Here is an 8,111-nt window from a genome sequence, read left to right as displayed (position 1 = left end):
TACAAGGCTGTATACATTCCAACCAGGACGACTTAAGTTTTCATATAAGGTGGATGATCTGGTGACCAAAGTGACCAGGTTCACTGTCCAGAGCTTTTCTCATTAGGAGAATTTCCTGTCACCACTCTTTTTTAGTACTACCCATTAGTAGTATAGTTGTCATTCATTTTTGACATACAGAAACAGTTTGAGCCAATCCATCCATGAACCTACCACCGCAATTTCCCTCCTCCCTCATTGGGTTGTAAGGGACCTCCCTCCTCTCACTATATGATCACAGATATGAGCTAAGGAAGAGATGCTTGTACAAGTGTTGGATACCATGGGGGGTTGGGCCACGTGCTTATGTAGTTTTCTTGTGCCCTTTGGTTTTGTCATCACAACCTTAGATGCACTAGTTCCGTCTTATATAAATTGCTGCTAGACCCATCCAAACTTATGACATGGTGAGTCTAGAAGAGCCAGTTTGTGGTAGACTGTTCTGGTCACCTGGTCAATATATATACCATGACCAGTTATCTACTATGGGCTAATAGCAAGCCAGGACCTAGTGTCCAAGAGGTACAGAATTTTCATTTGCAAATGGCATTACTTTGCATCAGAACCCCAAGGATCTACATCGTGATATTCCCATTAGGGTTTGCCATAAAATTCATACAGCATCTCTACCTTCCACAGATGCCCCTCATACCATAGGGTCTGTTGCATCATGTGGTCTCACAAGCAGGGCCACTTACATCGTAACTTGTACCTTTTAGGGAACCATTTCCCGTTCTGGATTAATTCAAAGTGGTCACACTTTTGTGTATCCTAGTATTTGAATCAGAGAAGTATTCCCAAATGTAGCATATGCTACCTCCATTACCCGAAGAGGCCTACAATGCCTTTTGTTTCCTTCTTAGTGGTGAGAGGTATTAGATGCAGTAATTGGTCTTTTACATTGGGTGGGAAGTTCTGACATGTCCCAGATCTCTGCATCTCAAATATTTTTTTCTTTTTTTTAAAGATTTATTTATTTATTAAAGAGAGAGATAGAAGGGGAGAGAGAGAAAGAGAGAACGGGGGAGGGGCAGAAGGAGAGAAAGAGGGAGAGAGACTCTCAAGCAGACTCCCTGCCCAGCATGGAGCCCAATGAGGGGCTCCATCTCACCATCCTATCATGACCTGAGCCAAAATCAAGAGTTGGATGCTTAACCATCTGAGACACCCAGGTACCCCTCAAAATCTTCACTAATATATATACCAGATCTCTGAATCTTCTTTAGGTTTATCTCCAACCTGGAATGCTTGTGGTTCATTAAGATGTCGAACATATTTAGCACTTCTTAATCATTCTGTCTAATTACCATGACATCATCAGTCTGTTAGACCAACGAGATTTTCTGCAAACTATCAAATGGTTCAGGTCCTTTGGACAATCCTCTGATGAGAGTGGGGGAGTTAACATAGTCCTGAGGACAAGACTATACTTATATGCTATCATCTGTTTCAAGTGAATGTGAACTGCTCCTGATCTTCCTTTCTGATATGATTAGAAAAGAATGCATTTACCTGCCATATGCAATACACTTAAGGCTTTATTAATCTGCTCTAGCAAAAATATCATATATGGCATTGCAACTACAAGTGGGGCTACTACTTAGTTGAGTTTCTAATAGTCCATTGTCATCCGCTAGGATCCATGCTTTGCCCAGTTTCTGAAACTGAGCCTACATCATTCACTTGGAAAAAGGTGAAAAACAAACATTTTGATAACTGTTAAATACACTCTCAGCTGGCTTATCAACCTTGGTGTTCATCATAATAATTATTCCATTTTGCTTCTGTTATAATTTTGGCTCCTATCATCCCCATTGTTATCAGGGAGCACAGTTCTGTAGAAGTATCTCTTACCATCAGCATGACCTATAGAGGACAGCCACTACTGAGCTTCTCAGCAGTGCTGGATCCCCTCTGACCTGTGCATTCCTTATCATCTTGGGAAATAGTGTCCTCTGGCCTTCCCACAAAATAGCATGCCCATTTCTCCCGGCCATTTTATTTCTTCTTCCTTATCTGCCATAATAGCCTGGTAAATGTACCTCACTTACCATGGGCCCTATCAACAAACGTCCAACAACCCTCTTGCCAGCATATTACTTCCATATCCCAAGGTTGTGTGCCAGGGTGCTAAGTCCTGTGTAATGGTAGAATCTTCCAATGTTAATAAGTTTTGGCTTATCCAACTTTGTATTCCACCTTCCTTAATCTAGCATCCTCAGGATCCTCTCTTGTACCTTTGGGTCCATGTTAGTTAGGTCCTGCCATGCCTTTGAAATAGGCTCTTTCCTCCCGTAGCATACCCCAGCTCTTCTCTGGTTGGATAATATCGAGGCTCAACTTCAGTTGTTGGCATAGCAGGAGGCAGATCCTGAGAGGAGATGTGTTGCCCTACAGAGTAGAGACCATTGCATCATTTTTAGGAAAGGGAGAAGTAATGGACTCGAACGTGGCAGGTAGGAGTTCGAGACTGTGTTGGGATGTAAGGTGCTTGAAATCATCAACCCTGATATCCCTATCCCAAGTCTTAGCATCCCACTGCTTCCCAACAAGGGTCCTGACCTTGGCATTGCAGACCAACCGTGTTTGAAAATTGAATTTTTTTCTGAAGCTCTGTTACTCTTATAATTTTTAGGCCTGATCATCATGTTTTCTGTCTTCCAACTGAAGGAGCTGACAATCTCTTTATATGCTGCTAGGAAGACCCATTTATTTCCACACTTAGTCTTCAAGTGGTGAATGATCCTGATGCCTTTTTTCTTTCTTTTCTTTCTTGTATCTCTTGCTCATACCATTCAATAGTCTTTATAATTACTTTTTCTCAGTACTTCCCAAACACCTTTTGTTATATTGCTTTTTATCAGTATCTCTATTAGTTATCTATTATAACAATTTATCTAAGCATAACAAATCACTCCCCACATTTAGTGGCTTACAACAGCAATAAATATTTCTTTTTTTTATTTTAATTTTTTTATCATATTATGTTAGTCACCATACAGTACATCCCCAGTTTCCGATGTAAAGTTTGATGATTCATTAGTTGCGTATAACACCCAGTGCACCATGCAATACGTGCCCTCCTTACTACCCATCACCAGCCTATCCCATTCCCCCACCCCCCTCCCCTCTGAGGCCCTCAGTTTGTTTCTCATAGTCCATAGTCTCTCATGCTTCATTCCCCCTTCTGATTACCCCACCTTTCTTTATCTCTTTCTTCCCCTACCGATCTTCCTAGTTCTTATGTTCCATAGATGAGAGAAATCATATGATAATTGTCTTTCTCTGCTTGACTTATTTCACTCAGCATTATCTCCTCCAGTGCCCTCCATGTTGCAGCAAATGTTGAGAATTCGTTCTTTCTGATAGCTGAGTAATATTCTATTGTATATATGGACCACAACTTCTTAATCCAGTCATCTGTTGAAGGGTATCTTGGTTCCTTCCACGCTTTGGCTATTGTGGACAATGCTGCTATGATCATTGGGGTGCATATGGCCCTTCTCTTCACTACGTCTGTATCTTTGGGGTAAATACCCAGTAGTGCAATGGCTGGGTCATAGGGTAGCTCAATTTTTAACTTTTTAAGGGACCTCCACACTGTTTTCCAGAGTGGCTGTACCAACTTGCATTCCTACCAACAATGTAGGAGGGATCCCCTTTTTCCACATCCTCTCCAACAATTGTTGTTTCTTGTCTTGTCTATTTTTGCCATTCTAACTAGCTTAAGGTGGTATCTTAGTGTGGTTTTGATTTGAATTTCCCTGATGGCTAATGATTTTGAACATTTTTTCATGTGTCTGTTAGCCATTTGTATGTCTTCATTGGAAAAGTGTCTGTTCATATCTTCTGCCCATTTTTTGATTTGTTTATTTGTTTCTCGTGTACTGAGTTTGAGAAGTTCTTTGTAGATCTTGGATACCAGTCTTTTATCTATAGTGTCATTTGAAAATATATTCTCCCATTCCGTGGGCTGCCTCTTAGTTTTTTTGACTGTTTCCTTGGCTGTGCAGAAGCTTTTTATCTTGATGAAGTCCCACAAGTTCATTTTATCTTTTGTTTCTCTTGCCTTTGGAGATGTGTCATGAAAAAGGTTGCTGTGGCCGATGTCGTATAGGTGGCTGCCTATGTTCTCCTCTAGGATTTTGATGGATTCCTGTCTCACATCGAGGTCTTTCATCCATGTGGAGTTTATTTTTGTGTATGGTGTGAGACAGTGGTCAAGTTTCATTCTTTTGCATGTAGCTGTCCAATTTTCCCAGCACCATTTATTGAAGAGACTGTCTTTTTTCCACCGGATGTTTTTTTCCTGCTTTATCAAAGATTAGTTGCCCAAAGAGCCGAGGGTCCATTTCTGGGTTCTCTATTCTGTTCCATTGGTCTATGTGTCTGTTTTTGTGCCAGTACCATGCTACAACAGCAATAAATATTTCTTATCTCCCACAGTTTCTTTGGCTCTTGAAATTAGGAATGGTTTGGCTGGGGTGGTCTCTGGCTTAGGGGTGTCAGGAGGTTCAATTGCATGTCAGCCAGGTCTGCACTCAGGTGAAAGTTTGGCTGGAGCTGTAACATTCACTTCCACATGGCTGGGAAATTATTGCTAGCTGCTGGGGTTCGGCTGAAGTGTCTCTCTAAAGAACTGCTTGGGTATCTTCAGACATGGCAGCTGACTTCCCTCAGGAAGAATGGGTTTAAGGTACAAGGTGGAAGCTTCAGTGCATTAATAACCTAGCCTCAGAAGTCACACACCATCACTACAGCAGTGTTCTTTTAGGCATAGGGGTCACCTTGGTTCGATGTGAGAGGGAATTGCATAAGGGCATTGATATCAGGAGGTAAGGATCATTGGGGACCATCTTAGAGGCTACCTATCACAACAACACCTTATTTAAGTTTATTAAGAGTGGATTTTTTAAAAAAGATTTTATTTATTTATTTGACAGAGAGAAAGACAGCCAGCAAGAGAGGGAACACAAGCAGGGGGAGTGGGAGAGAAAGAAGCAGGCTCCCAGCGGAGCAGGGAGCTCGATGCGGGGCTCGGTCCCAGGACCCTGGGATCACACCCTGGGCAGATGCTTAACGACTGAGCCACCCCGGCGCCCCTAAGAGTAGATATTTTAACAATTGCATGACTATTCCAAGTCCAGGATCTTTGATGTTCTCCTTAACATCCTTGATGAGGTCTTCAAAGCCAACTGGACAGCAGTGATCTAGCACCAAAATTCAATTTTTGACTCTGGATAGATGATAAATAAATAATGTCTGCCTATCATCTCTCTCTCTCGCTCTTCCTCCAGAAATTTGACTACTTTCACCACCTCTTTTACTCTTGTCAAACTACCACACAACTCTAACATAGTCCGTAGTGGCCTCGTGATCTGAGTTCCAGCCACTTCTCTCCGTGCTCCTCTCCGAACAGGCTTCTCCTGACCCACTCCTCTCTAGCACAAATGTCACCTTAACCGACAAGCCATATCTTCCCATCTCATCATAAACATCACCTCCCAGCACTCTTTAATCTCCTTATTGTTTTTTTTTTTTTTAAGATTTTATTTATTTGACAGACAGAGAGACAGCCAGCGAGAGAGGGAACACAAGCAGGGGGAGTGGGAGAGGAAGAAGCAGGCTCCCAGCAAGGAGCCTGATGTGGGGCTCGATCCCAGAACGCCAGGATCATGCCCTGAGCCGAAGGCAGATGCCCAACGACTGAGCCACCCAGGCGCCTCTTTAATCTCCTTATTGTAAGAGGAAATATATTTTCTCCTCTATATTTTCTTTTATAACATCGTCCCCATCTGACATTTATTAGATATGACCTCATGTGCTATATGTTCGTCTTCCACACGAGATTAAAGTTAGGGTTTACTTTATTCTTAACCTCAGTGCCCCAAACTGTGCCTGGTGTACAGTGAGCACCCAAAACATATTTTTCAAATAAATGAATGAATTGACAGAAGATCTGTCAACTGACACCATTTAGTGTTATCAGACACTGCATCGATGACCTTTGTTAGACATACTCGCGGTTCTCATTGAACCAATGTGAGAAGCCATATGACTCTGTTCTGCTCAGAATTGTCTTCTCTGAGTTAAATTTGGCTTGAATTTCAAGACAAAAGGCAACATTCTGTTTTCTAAGTGGCCTGATTTCCTTTTGCTTTAACATCCATTTTGGAGGACTCATTGTGCTGTGAACTTTGCTCTTACAGAGTCTATTGTTCGGCTTTGCACCAACATCGAATCCCTTGGAATAAAAACAAAGGAGATTAAAAGGGATATCATATCACCCTATTTTCCATGGTTTCTTTTCAACTTTTGGCATCTAGATTCTCACGTATCCCCCTGACCAATCTGATGTGGGGACTGTCAGACACCTTGTTCTCTCCATGAGCTCCCTGCCACCTAGCCTTGTTGCTGCTCCTTGGCTTAACCCCTGGTTGTTAGAGGAAGAGAGGCAAGGTCACGAAAATTAACTTATTCCTTGTAAACTTCTTTGGTAGAATTATTCAGTGTGTGATACATGAGAATCTTAGACTCCGCATTGCTTTGAAATGTTTAAGTTATCTCAGTTCGAATAATATTTACCTACTTAGACATAAATGTCTGTAAGGGCAGATCTACAAAGGCGTTAAATCAACCTGCGCTTCAGCCTTTATCCAAAGTCTCGGATCTCCCGTAGGAGGTTAGCGGCTGGGACAGAAAACACTGTTATTTTATAGGTCAACTTCAGAATGTTTTTTTCCCAAATCAAACTGTATCCAGCTTTCCTAAAGAAACTTTTCATAAGAAATCATGGCCTTTCAGGCAGGACACGGGCAGACAATCATTAACAGGATACAACTTTCAGACTCCCTTCTTCAAAAGCAGAAAGCCACTCTAAAAGCCGGTGGAGTCTTCCTGGGATGCTCCGAACAGGGAAAGTTTAGAGTGAGGGCTGACAGCTCACAGTTAGCATGTTGCTTACCAACTTTTCACAAGCCGACACTGACTTTAGGGAAAATAAATGAAACTGGGAGAATCACCAATCTGAAGATCCACAAGCTAAAAAAGAAACTCTTTTGAGGGATGCCAACTCCACGGTGACACTGTAAAGTCCAGATTGCCTTCCATGCTGGAAGCCATTTTGGGGGGTCAGGGTCCAACAGGTCTCTGGGTTTAAGGGAGTCAAGTCTATGCTGAAGGCAGAGAGGGAGAAGACGAAATAAAACATGAATTTAGTTTTTCCATGCTACAAAGCATTGTGACACTACGGCTAATGTGTGTCACCATCCACAAATCCCTCTTTCTGAGAACTAAGAGGAAGTTTCTCAAAATTAAAAGGGAAAGGTGTTTATTTCTCACTATCAATCTAGCTTTGGGAATATTCTATTAGTGACCTCCGCCCTTCCCCCAAAACAACAATGAAGTGTTCTGTGTGCCAATGACAAAGCTTAAAAAGAAGGTAAAACACAATTCCTCAGTTTTATAAAACTGATTAAAAAACCAGTATTTCAAACTGTACAGTCACCAGAAGTACACGGTTATCAAAAATGCGCACACTTGACTTGGCATCTCCAGCCCGTTCAGCTTGCTATGCCTGGTCTGTTTTGGCATCTCCGTTTTCTGCAGGGTTAGTCCCATCCTTGCCAGCATCAGCTTTCCCCTTTTTCTCTCCCTTCTTTGCAAGGGCCTTTTTAGGCTTGGGCTCTGACTTTGGAGGGGCAGGGTTAGCAGATAACCTTGCAGATCTTCTCGGTGGCTCATCCTTCACCTCGCCCTCACCTGCGGCGTCCTTCACCTCGTTCTTGGGCGCAGGGGCTGCGGCCGGCGGGAGGGAGCCGGGCCACTGGGAGCAGCGGTGTGGGCTTTGGTCCGTCTGGGGGTCGTTCCCGCCTCTTCTTCACACTGCTCCAACTTCAGAAGTTTTGAAATCTTACAAAATTTGGCCAAGTTTGGGTAAACACTTCAGTGTTTTCATTCTTTGTCTATTTTTTGTGTATTTATATTATGAGAATGTAAACTTCAGGAACATAACCCACACAAAATTTTTATTGTTTTTCTTTTTCAGTGAAGAAATAATCTAACACTTTAAA

The sequence above is a fragment of the Ursus arctos genome, unplaced genomic scaffold, assembly GCF_023065955.2.
Source record: "Ursus arctos isolate Adak ecotype North America unplaced genomic scaffold, UrsArc2.0 scaffold_4, whole genome shotgun sequence".
In the NCBI taxonomy this organism is placed as follows: Eukaryota; Metazoa; Chordata; class Mammalia; order Carnivora; family Ursidae; genus Ursus; species Ursus arctos.
Note: the sequence above shows the minus strand (reverse complement) of the source record.